The sequence below is a fragment of the Falco punctatus genome (assembly GCF_963210335.1).
Source record: "Falco punctatus genome assembly, chromosome: 4".
NCBI lineage: Eukaryota > Metazoa > Chordata > Aves > Falconiformes > Falconidae > Falco > Falco punctatus.
The window spans coordinates 113,245,289-113,258,968 of NC_137583.1; positions in this window are offsets into that span (position 1 = coordinate 113,245,289).

Sequence of the window (13,680 nt, forward strand, 5' to 3'; positions counted from 1 at the left end):
CCTAAACCTAACCCTCACACTCAAATTCACACTCACACTCACCCTCACACTCACACTCATACTCACACTTACACTCACCCTCACACTCACACACACTAGCACTCACACTCACCCTCACACTGACACGCACTTTCACCTTCACACTCACACTTATCCTCACACTCACCCTCACACTCATCCTCACACTCATCCTCACACTCACACTCACCCTCACCCTCACACTCACCCTCACACTCACCCTCACCCTAACCCTAATCCTAACCCTCACCCTCACACTCACACTAACACTCACACTCGTGGTGTCTTTCAGCTGCCTAGCGGAGCAATGTAAAAACTACCAGAGAACTCCTTGCTGGCACCTTCCCCGGTTGGAGTTGTGCATGGGGTGTGTTTGGAACATTTTGTCACCAGCCGACTCCAAAAGTCAGCGATTCCCCATCTCAGCCCAGAAAGCAGGTAGAACCACTTTTGTGGTGTCTTTCATCTGGCTACCGGGGCAGTGTCAGAACTATAAACACAACGGAACCCTTTTCTGGCACCTTCCCCGGTGGAGTTGTGCATGGGGTGTGTTTGCAACATTTTTCATCAGCGGACTCCAAAAGTCAGCGATTGCCCATCTCAGCCCAGAAAGCAGGTAGAACCACTTTTGTGGTGTCTTTCATCTGGCTACCGGAGCACTGTAAGAGCAACCAACAGAACCCCTTTCTGGTACCTTCCCCGGTGGAGTTGTGCATGGGGTGTGTTTGCAACATTTTTCATCAGCGGACTCCAAAAGTCAGCGATTCCCCATCTCAGCCCAGAAAGCAGGTAGAATCACTTTTGTGGTGTCTTTCATCTGGCTACCGGGGCAGTGTCAGAACTACCAACAGAACCCCTTTCTAGCACCTTCCCCGGTGGAGTTGTGCTTGGGGTGTGTTTGGAACATTTTGTCACCGTCCGACTCCAAAAGTCAGCGATTGCCCATCTCAGCCCAGAAAGCAGGTAGAACCACTTTTGTGGTGTCTTTCATCTGGCTACCGGGGCAGTGTAAGAAGTACCAACAGAACCCCTTTCTGGCACCTTCCCCGGTGGAGTTGTGCTTGGGGTGTCTTTGGAACATTTTGTCACCAGCGGACCCCAAAAGTCAGCGATTGCCCATCTCAGCCCAGAAAGCAGGTAGAACCACTTTTGTGGTGTCTTTCATCTGGCTACCGGGGCAGTGTAAGAAGTACCAACAGAACTTTCACCTTCACACTCACACTCACACTCATCCTCACCCTCACCCTCACACTCATACTCACACTCACCCTCACACTCACGCTAACCCTAAACCTAACCCTCACACTCAAACTCACACTCACACTCACACTAACACTCACACTCACACTCACACTCACCCTAACCCTCACACTCACCCTAACCCTAACCCTCACCCTCACCCTCACACTCACACACAGACTCACACTCACCCTCACACTTACCCTCACCCTAACCCTCACACTCACACTCACAATCACACTCACCCTCACCCTAACCCTAACCCTAACCCTCACACTCACACTTACCGTCACCCTCACACTCACCCTCACACTCACACTCAAACTCACACTCACATTCACCCTCACACTCACCCTCCGCCTCACACTCACACTCACACTCACACTCACACTCACCCTCACCCTCTCCCTCACACTCACCCTCACACTCACCCTCACACTCACGCTAACCCTAAACCTAACCCTCACACTCAAACTCACACTCACACTCACACTAACGCTCACACTAACACTCACACTCACCCTAACCCTCACACTCACCCTAACCCTAACCCACACCCTCACCCTCACCCTCACACTCACACACACACTCACACTCACCCTCATCCTAACCCTCACACTCACACTCACAATCACACTCACGCTCACCCTAACCCTAACCCCAACCTTCACACTCACACTTACCGTCACCCTCACACTCACCCTCACACTCACACTCAAATCACACTCACACTCACCCTCACACTCACCCTCCGCCTCACACTCACACTCACACTCACCCTCACCCTCTCCCTCACACTCACCCTCACACTCACCCTCACACTCACCCTCACCCTCACACTCACCCTAACCCTAACCCTAACCTTCAAACTCACCCTCACACTCACACTCACCATCACACTCACACCCGCACTCACACTCACCCTCACACTAACACTCGCACTCACAGTAACACTCACCCTCACACTCACCCTCACCCTCACACTCACACTCACCCTCACCCTCACACTCACCCTCCCCCTCACACTCACGCTCACACTCACCTTAACCCTAACCCTCACACTCACCCTCACCCTCACACTCACCCTCCCCCTCACACTCACGCTCACACTCACCTTAACCCTAACCCTCACACTCACCCTCACACTCACCCTCACACCCACACTCAGCCTCACACTCACCCTCACACTCACGCTAACCCTAAACCTAACCCTCACACTCAAATTCACACTCACACTTACACTCACCCTCACCCTCACACTCATACTCACACTCACCCTCACACTCACACACACTCTCACTCACACTCACCCTCACACTCACACTCACTTTCACCTTCACACTCACACTTATCCTCACACTCACCCTCACACTCATACTCAGTCTCATCCTCACACTCACACTCATACTCACACTCACCCTCACACTCTACGCTAACCCTAACCCTAACCCTAACACTCAAACTCACACTCACACTCACACTAACACTCACACTCACACTCACCCTAACCCTCACACTCACCCTAACCCTAACCCTCACCCTCACCCTCACACTCACACACACACTCACACTCATCCTCACACTCACACTCACACTCATACTCAAACTCACCCTCACACTCACGCTAACCCTAACCCTAACCCTCACACTCAAACTCACACTCACACTCACACTAACACTCACACTCACCCTAACCCTCACACTCACCCTAACCCTAACCCTCACCCTCACACTCACAGACACACTCTCACCCTCACACTCACCCTCACACTCACCCTCACCCTAACCCTCACACTCACACTCACAATCACACTCACCCTCACCCTAACCCTAACCCTAACCCTCACACTCACACTTACCGTCACCCTCACACTCACACTCACCTTCACCCTCACACTCACCCTCCGCCTCACACTCACATTCACCCTCACACTCACCCTCACACTCACACTCACACTCAGCCTCACACTCACCCTCACACTCACCCTAACCCTATCCCTAACCCTCACACTCACACTCACCTTCACCCTCACACTCACCCTCACCCTCACACTCACCCTCACCCTCACACTCACCCTCACACTCACAGTAACACTCACACTCGTGGTGTCTTTCAGCTGCCTAGCGGAGCAATGTAAAAACTACCAGAGAACTCCTTGCTGGCACCTTCCCCGCTGGAGTTGTGCATGGGGTGTGTTTGCAAAATTTATCACCAGCCGACTCCAAAAGTCAGCGATTCCCCATCTCAGCCCAGAAAGCAGGTAGAACCACTTTTGTGGTGTCTTTCATCTGGCTACCGGAGCAGTGTAAGAGCAACCAACAGAACCCCTTTCTGGCACCTTCCCCGGTGGAGTTGTGCATGGGGTGTGTTTGGAACATTTTGTCACCAGCCGACTCCAAAAGTCAGGGATTCCCCATCTCAGCCCAGAAAGCCAGTAGAACCACTTTTGTGGTGTCTTTCATCTGGCTACCGGGGCAGTGTAAGAAGTACCAACGGAACTCCTTTCTGTCACCTTCCCCGGTGGAGTTGTGCATGGGGTGTTGTTGCAACATTTGTCATCAGCGGACTCCAAAAGTCAGCGATTGCCCATCTCAGCCCAGAAAGCAGGTAGAACCACTTTTGTGGTGTCTTTCATCTGGCTACCGGGGCAGTCTCAGAACTACCAAAAGAACTCCTTGCTGGCACCTTCCCCGGTGGAGTTGTGCATGGGGTGTGTTTGGAACGTTTTGTCACCAGCCGACTCCAAAAGTCAGCGATTGCCCATCTCAGCCCAGAAAGCAGGTAGAACCACTTTTGTGGTGTCTTTCATCTGGCTACCGGGGCAGTGTCAGAACTACCAACAGAACTCCTTGCTGGCACCTTCCCCGGTGGAGTTGTGCATGGGGTGTGTTTGCAACATTTTGTAACCGGCCGACTCCAAAAGTCAGCGATTCCCCATCTCAGCCCAGAAAGCAGGTAGAACCACTTTTGTGGTGTCTTTCATCTGGCTACCGGGGCACTGTAAGAACTACCAAAAGAACTCCTTGCTGGCACCTTCCCCGGTGGAGTTGTGCACGCGGTGTCTTTGGAACATTTTGTCACCAGCCGACTCCAAAAGTCAGCGATTGCCCATCTCAGCCCAGAAAGCAGGTAGAACCACTTTTGTGGTGTCTTTCATCTGGCTACCGGGGCACTGTAAGAACTACCAAAAGAACTCCTTGCTGGCACCTTCCCCGGTGGAGTTGTGCACGGGGTGTGTTTGGAACGTTTTGTCACCAGCCGACTCCAAAAGTCAGCGATTGCCCATCTCAGCCCAGAAAGCAGGTAGAACAAGTTTTGTGGTGTCATTCAGCTACCTAACGGAGCAATGTAAAAACTACCAGAGAACTCCTTGCTGGCACCTTCCCCGGTGGAGTTGTGCACGGGGTGTCTTTGGAACATTTTGTCACCAGCCGACTCCAAAAGTCAGCGATTCCCCATCTCAGCCCAGAAAGCCAGTAGAACCACTTTTGTGGTGTCTTTCATCTGGCTACCGGGGCAGTGTAAGAAGTACCAACAGAACTTTCACCTTCACACTCACACTCACACTCATCCTCACACTCACACTCACACTCATACTCACACTCACCCTCACACTCACGCTAACCCTAAACCTAACCCTCACACTCAAACTCACACTCACACTCACACTAACACTCACACTCACACTCACCCTAACCCTCACACTCACCCTAACCCTAACCCTCACCCTCACCCTCACACTCACCCACACCCTCACACTCACACTCACACTCATATTCACACTCACCCTCACACTCACGCTAACCCTAAACCTAACCCTCACACTCAAATTCACACTCACACTCACCCTCACACTCACACTCATACTCACACTTACACTCACCCTCACACTCACACACACTAGCACTCACACTCACCCTCACACTGACACGCACTTTCACCTTCACACTCACACTTATCCTCACACTCACCCTCACACTCATCCTCACACTCATCCTCACACTCACACTCACCCTCACCCTCACACTCACCCTCACACTCACCCTCACCCTAACCCTAATCCTAACCCTCACCCTCACACTCACACTAACACTCACACTCGTGGTGTCTTTCAGCTGCCTAGCGGAGCAATGTAAAAACTACCAGAGAACTCCTTGCTGGCACCTTCCCCGGTTGGAGTTGTGCATGGGGTGTGTTTGGAACATTTTGTCACCAGCCGACTCCAAAAGTCAGCGATTCCCCATCTCAGCCCAGAAAGCAGGTAGAACCACTTTTGTGGTGTCTTTCATCTGGCTACCGGGGCAGTGTCAGAACTATAAACACAACGGAACCCTTTTCTGGCACCTTCCCCGGTGGAGTTGTGCATGGGGTGTGTTTGCAACATTTTTCATCAGCGGACTCCAAAAGTCAGCGATTGCCCATCTCAGCCCAGAAAGCAGGTAGAACCACTTTTGTGGTGTCTTTCATCTGGCTACCGGAGCACTGTAAGAGCAACCAACAGAACCCCTTTCTGGTACCTTCCCCGGTGGAGTTGTGCATGGGGTGTGTTTGCAACATTTTTCATCAGCGGACTCCAAAAGTCAGCGATTCCCCATCTCAGCCCAGAAAGCAGGTAGAATCACTTTTGTGGTGTCTTTCATCTGGCTACCGGGGCAGTGTCAGAACTACCAACAGAACCCCTTTCTAGCACCTTCCCCGGTGGAGTTGTGCTTGGGGTGTGTTTGGAACATTTTGTCACCGTCCGACTCCAAAAGTCAGCGATTGCCCATCTCAGCCCAGAAAGCAGGTAGAACCACTTTTGTGGTGTCTTTCATCTGGCTACCGGGGCAGTGTAAGAAGTACCAACAGAACCCCTTTCTGGCACCTTCCCCGGTGGAGTTGTGCTTGGGGTGTCTTTGGAACATTTTGTCACCAGCGGACCCCAAAAGTCAGCGATTGCCCATCTCAGCCCAGAAAGCAGGTAGAACCACTTTTGTGGTGTCTTTCATCTGGCTACCGGGGCAGTGTAAGAACTACCAACAGAACCCCTTTCTGGCACCTTCCCCGGTGGACTTGTGCATGGGGTGTCTTTGGAACATTTTGTCACCAGCGGACCCCAAAAGTCAGCGATTGCCCATCTCAGCCCAGAAAGCAGGTAGAACCACTTTTGTGGTGTCTTTCATCTGGCTACCGGGGCAGTCTCAGAACTACCAACGGAACCCCTTTCTGGCACCTTCCCCGGTGGAGTTGTGCATGGGGTGTGTTTGGAACATTTTGTCACCAGCCGACTCCAAAAGTCAGCGATTGCCCATCTCGGCCCAGAAAGCCGGTAGAACCACTTTTGTGGTGTCTTTCATCTGGCTACCGGGGCAGTGTCAGAACTACCAACAGAACTCCTTTCTGGCACCTTCCCCGGGGGAGTTGTGCATGGGGTGTCTTTGGAACATTTTGTCACCGGCCGACTCCAAAAGTCAGCGATTGCCCATCTCAGCCCAGAAAGCAGGTAGAACCACTTTTGTGGTGTCTTTCATCTGGCTACCGGGGCAGTGTCAGAACTACCAAAAGAACTTTCACCTTCACACTCACACTCACACTCACCCTCACACTCACACTCACACTCACACTCACACTCACACTCATACTCACACTCACCCTCACACTCACGCTAACCCTAAACCTAACCCTCACACTCAAATTCACACTCACACTCACCCTCACACTGACACGCACTTTCACCTTCACACTCACACTTATCCTCACACTCACCCTCACACTCATCCTCACACTCATCCTCACACTCACACTCACCCTCACCCTCACACTCACCCTCACACTCACCCTCACCCTAACCCTAATCCTAACCCTCACCCTCACACTCACACTAACACTCACACTCGTGGTGTCTTTCAGCTGCCTAGCGGAGCAATGTAAAAACTACCAGAGAACTCCTTGCTGGCACCTTCCCCGGTTGGAGTTGTGCATGGGGTGTGTTTGGAACATTTTGTCACCAGCCGACTCCAAAAGTCAGCGATTCCCCATCTCAGCCCAGAAAGCAGGTAGAACCACTTTTGTGGTGTCTTTCATCTGGCTACCGGGGCAGTGTCAGAACTATAAACACAACGGAACCCTTTTCTGGCACCTTCCCCGGTGGAGTTGTGCATGGGGTGTGTTTGCAACATTTTTCATCAGCGGACTCCAAAAGTCAGCGATTGCCCATCTCAGCCCAGAAAGCAGGTAGAACCACTTTTGTGGTGTCTTTCATCTGGCTACCGGAGCACTGTAAGAGCAACCAACAGAACCCCTTTCTGGTACCTTCCCCGGTGGAGTTGTGCATGGGGTGTGTTTGCAACATTTTTCATCAGCGGACTCCAAAAGTCAGCGATTCCCCATCTCAGCCCAGAAAGCAGGTAGAACCACTTTTGTGGTGTCTTTCATCTGGCTACCGGGGCAGTGTCAGAACTACCAACAGAACCCCTTTCTAGCACCTTCCCCGGTGGAGTTGTGCTTGGGGTGTGTTTGGAACATTTTGTCACCGTCCGACTCCAAAAGTCAGCGATTGCCCATCTCAGCCCAGAAAGCAGGTAGAACCACTTTTGTGGTGTCTTTCATCTGGCTACCGGGGCAGTGTAAGAAGTACCAACAGAACCCCTTTCTGGCACCTTCCCCGGTGGAGTTGTGCTTGGGGTGTCTTTGGAACATTTTGTCACCAGCGGACCCCAAAAGTCAGCGATTGCCCATCTCAGCCCAGAAAGCAGGTAGAACCACTTTTGTGGTGTCTTTCATCTGGCTACCGGGGCAGTCTCAGAACTACCAACGGAACCCCTTTCTGGCACCTTCCCCGGTGGAGTTGTGCATGGGGTGTGTTTGGAACATTTTGTCACCAGCCGACTCCAAAAGTCAGCGATTGCCCATCTCAGCCCAGAAAGCCGGTAGAACCACTTTTGTGGTGTCTTTCATCTGGCTACCGGGGCAGTGTCAGAACTACCAACAGAACTCCTTTCTGGCACCTTCCCCGGGGGAGTTGTGCATGGGGTGTCTTTGGAACATTTTGTCACCGGCCGACTCCAAAAGTCAGCGATTGCCCATCTCAGCCCAGAAAGCAGGTAGAACCACTTTTGTGGTGTCTTTCATCTGGCTACCGGGGCAGTGTCAGAACTACCAAAAGAACTTTCACCTTCACACTCACACTCACACTCACCCTCACACTCACACTCACACTCACACTCACACTCATACTCACACTCACCCTCACACTCACGCTAACCCTAAACCTAACCCTCACACTCAAATTCACACTCACACTCACCCTCACACTCACACTCATACTCACACTCACACTCACCCTCACCCTCACACACACACTCGCACTCACACTCACCCTCACACTGACACTCACTTTCACCTTCACACTCTACACTTATCCTCACACTCACCCTCACACTCATACTCACACTCATCCTCACACTCACAATCACACTCATACTCACACTCACCCTCACACTCACGCTAACCCTAAACCTAACCCTCACACTCAAATTCACACTCACACTTACACTCACCCTCACCCTCACACTCATACTCACACTCACACTCACTCTCACACTCACACACACTCGCACTCACACTCACACTCACTTTCACCTTCACACTCACACTTATCCTCACACTCACCCTCGCACTCATACTCAGTCTCATCCTCACACTCACACTCACACTCATACTCACACTCACCCTCACCCTCACACTCACGCTAACCCTAAACCTAACCCTCACACTCACACTCACACTAACACTCACACTCACACTCACACTCACCCTAACCCTCACACTCACCCTAACCCTAACCCTCACCCTCACCCTCACACTCACGCACACATTCACACTTACCCTCACACTCACCCTCACCCTAAGCCTCACATTCACACTTACCGTCACCCTCACACTCACCCTCACACTCATACTCACACTCACCTTCACACTCACACTCACACTCAGCCTCACACTCACCCTCACACTCACCCTAACCCTAACCCTAACCCTAACCCTCACACTCACACTCACCCTCACACTCACACTCACACTCACCCTCACACTCACCCTCCGCCTCACACTCACACTAACACTCACCCTCACCCTCACACTCACCCTCACCCTCACCCTCACACTCACCCTCACACTCACCCTCACCCTCACACTCACACTCACCCTCACACTCACACTCACTCTCACCTTCACACTCACACTCACCCTAACCCTAATCCTAACCCTCACACTCAGCCTCACACTCACACTAACACTCACACTCGTGGTGTCTTTCATCTGGCTACCGGGGCAGTGTCAGAACTACCAACAGAACCCCTTTCTGGCACCTTCCCCGGGGGAGTTGTGCATGGGGTGTGTTTGGAACATTTTGTCACCAGCCGACTCCAAAAGTCAGCGATTGCCCATCTCAGCCCAGAAAGCAGGTAGAACCACTTTTGTGGTGTCTTTCATCTGGCTACCGGGGCAGTGTAAGAAGTACCAACGGAACCCTTTTCTGGTACCGTCCCCGGTGGAGTTGTGCATGGGTTGTGTTTGCAACATTTTTCATCAGCGGACTCCAAAAGTCAGCGATTGCCCATCTCAGCCCAGAAAGCAGGTAGAACCACTTTTGTGGTGTCTTTCATCTGGCTACCGGGGCAGTGTCAGAACCACCAACAGAACCCCTTTCTGGCACCTTCCCCGGTGGAGTTGTGCATGGGGTGTGTTTGGAACATTTTGTCACCGGCCGACTCCAAAAGTCAGCGATTGCCCATCTCAGCCCAGAAAGCAGGTAGAACCACTTTTGTGGTGTCTTTCAGCTGGCTACTGGGGCGGGGGAAGAACAACCAACAGAACCGCTTTCTAACACCTTCCCCGGTGGAGTTGTGCATGGGGTGTGTTTGGAACGTTTTGTCACCAGCCGACTTTAAAACTCAGCGATTCCCCATCTCAGCCCAGAAAGCAGGTAGAACCACTTTTGTGGTGTCTTTCATCTGGCTACCTGGGCAGGGTAAGAACAATCAACACAACTCCTTTCTGGCTCCTTCCCCGGTGGAGTTGTGCATGGGGTGTTTTTGCAACATTTTGTCACCGGCCGACTCCAAAAGTCAGCGATTCCCCATCTCAGCCCAGAAAGCAGGTAGAACCACTTTTGTGGTGTCTTTCATCTGGCTACCGGGGCAGTGTAAGAAGTACCAACAGAACCCCTTTCTGGCACCTTCCCCGGTGGAGTTGTGCATGGGGTGTCTTTGGAACATTTTGTCACCAGCGAACTCCAAAAGTCAGCGATTGCCCATCTCAGCCCAGAAAGCAGGTAGAACCACTTTTGTGGTGTCTTTCATCTGGCTACCGGGGCAGTGTAAGAAGTACCAACGGAACCCCTTTCTGGCACCTTCCCCGGTGGAGTTGTGCATGGGGTGTCTTTGGAACATTTTGTCACCAGCCGACTCCAAAAGTCAGCGATTGCCCATCTCAGCCCAGAAAGCCGGTAGAACCACTTTTGTGGTGTCTTTCATCTGGCTACCGGGGAAGTGTCAGAACTACCAACAGAACTCCTTTCTGGCACCTTCCCCGGGGGAGTTGTGCATGGGGTGTCTTTGGAACATTTTGTCACCGGCCTACTCCAAAAGTCAGCGATTGCCCATCTCAGCCCAGCAAGCAGGTAGAACCACTTTTGTGGTGTCTTTCATCTGGCTACCGGGGCAGTGTAAGAAGTACCAACAGAACTTTCACCTTCACACTCACACTCACACTCATCCTCACACTCACACTCACACTCACACTCATACTCACACTCACCCTCACACTCACGCTAACCCTAAACCTAACCCTCACACTCAAACTCACACTCACACTCACACTAACACTCACACTCACACTCACCCTAACCCTCACACTCACCCTAACCCTAACCCTCAACCTTACCCTCACACTCACACACACACTCACACTCACCCTCACACTCACCCTCACCCTAACCCTCACACTCACACTCACAATCACACTCACCCTCACCCTAACCCTAACCCTAACCCTCACACTCACACTTACCGTCACCCTCACACTCACCCTCACACTCACCCTCACACTCACACTCACACTCACCCTCACACTCACCCTCAGCCTCACACTCACACTCACACTCACACTCACCCTCACACTCACCCTCACCCTCACCCTCACCCTAACCCTAACCCTAACCCTAACCCTCACACTCACCCTCAGCCTCACACTCACACTCACACTCACACTCACCCTCACACTCACCCTCACCCTCACACTCACCCTAACCCTAACCCTAACCCTAACCCTCAAACTCACCCTCACACTCACCCTCGCACTCACACTCACCATCACACTCACGCTCACACTCACCCTAACCCTAACCCTAACCCTCACACTCACCCTCACCCTCAAACTCACACTCATACTCACACTCACCCTCACACTCATGCTAACCCTAAACCTAACCCTCACACTCAAATTCACACTCACCCTCACCCTCACACTCACACACACACTCACACTCACCCTCACACTCACCCTCACCCTAACCCTCACACTCACACTCACAATCACACTCACCCTCACCCTAACCCTAACCCTCACACTCACACTTACCGTCACCCTCACACTCAAACTCACACTCACACTCAAACTCACACTCACACTCAAACTCACACTCACCCTCCGCAGCACACTCACACTCACACTCACCCTCACCCTCTCCCTCACACTCACCCTCACACTCACCCTCACACTCACCCTCACCCTCACACTCACCCTAACCCTAACCCTAACCCTCAAACTGACCCTCACACTCACCCTCGCACTAACACTCACCATCACACTCACACTCGCACTCACACTCACACTCACCCTCACACTAACACTCGCACTCACATTAACACTCACCCTCACCCTCACACTCACCCTAACCCTAACCCTCACACTCACACTTACCGTCACCCTCACACTCACACTCACACTCACCCTCACACTCACACTCACCCTCACACTCACCCTCCCCCTCACACTCACGCTCACACTCACCCTAACCCTAACCCTCACACTCACACTTACTGTCACCCTCACACTCACACTCACCCTCACACTCACACTCACACTCACACTCACCCTCCCCCTCACACTCACGCTCACACTCACCCTAACCCTAACCCTAACCCTCAAACTGACCCACACCCTCACACTCACACTCACACTCATACTCACACTCACCCTCACACTCACGCTAACCCTAAACCTAACCCTCACACTCAAATTCACACTCACACTCACACTCACCCTCACACTCACACTCATACTCACACTCACACTCACACACACACACGCACTCACACTCACCCTCACACTGACACTCACTTTCACCTTCACACTCACACTTATCCTCACACTCACCCTCACACTCATACTCACACTCACACTCACCCTCACACTCACACTCATACTCACACTCACCCTCACACTCACGCTAACCCTAAACCTAACCCTCACACTCAAACTCACACTCACACTCACACTAACAATCACACTCACCCTCACACTCATACTCACACTCACTCTCACACTCACACTCACACTCGCACTCACACTCAACCCCACACTCACACTCACTTTCACCTTCACACTCACACTTATCCTCACACTCACCCTCACACTCATACTCAGTCTCATCCTCACACTCACACTCACACTCATACTCACACTCACCCTCACACTCACGCTAACCCTAAACCTAACCCTCACACTCACACACACACTCACACTCATCCTCACACTCACACTCACACTCACCCTAACCCTCACACTCACCCTAACCCTAACCCTCACCCTCACCCTCACACTCACACACACACTCACACTCACCCTCACACTCACCCTCACCCTCACCCTCACACTCACCCTAACCCTAACCCTAACCCTCAAACTGACCCTCACACTCACCCTCGCACTAACACTCACCATCACACTCACACTCACCATCACACTCACACTCACCCTCACACTAACACTCGCACTCACAGTAACACTCACCCTCACCCTCACACTCACCCTAACCCTAACCCTCACACTCACACTTACCGTCACCCTCACACTCACACTCACACTCACCCTCACACTCACACTCACACTCACCCTCACACTCACACTCACACTCACCCTCACCCTCACATACACCCTAACCCTAACCCTAACCCTCAAACTGACCCTCACATTCACCCTCGCACTCACACTCACCATCACACTCACACTCGCACTCACACTCACCCTCACACTAACACTCGCACTCACAGTAACACTCACCCTCACACTCACCCTCACACTCACCCTAACCCTAACCCTCACACTCACACTTACCGTCACCCTCACACTCACACTCACCCTCACCCTCACACTCACAC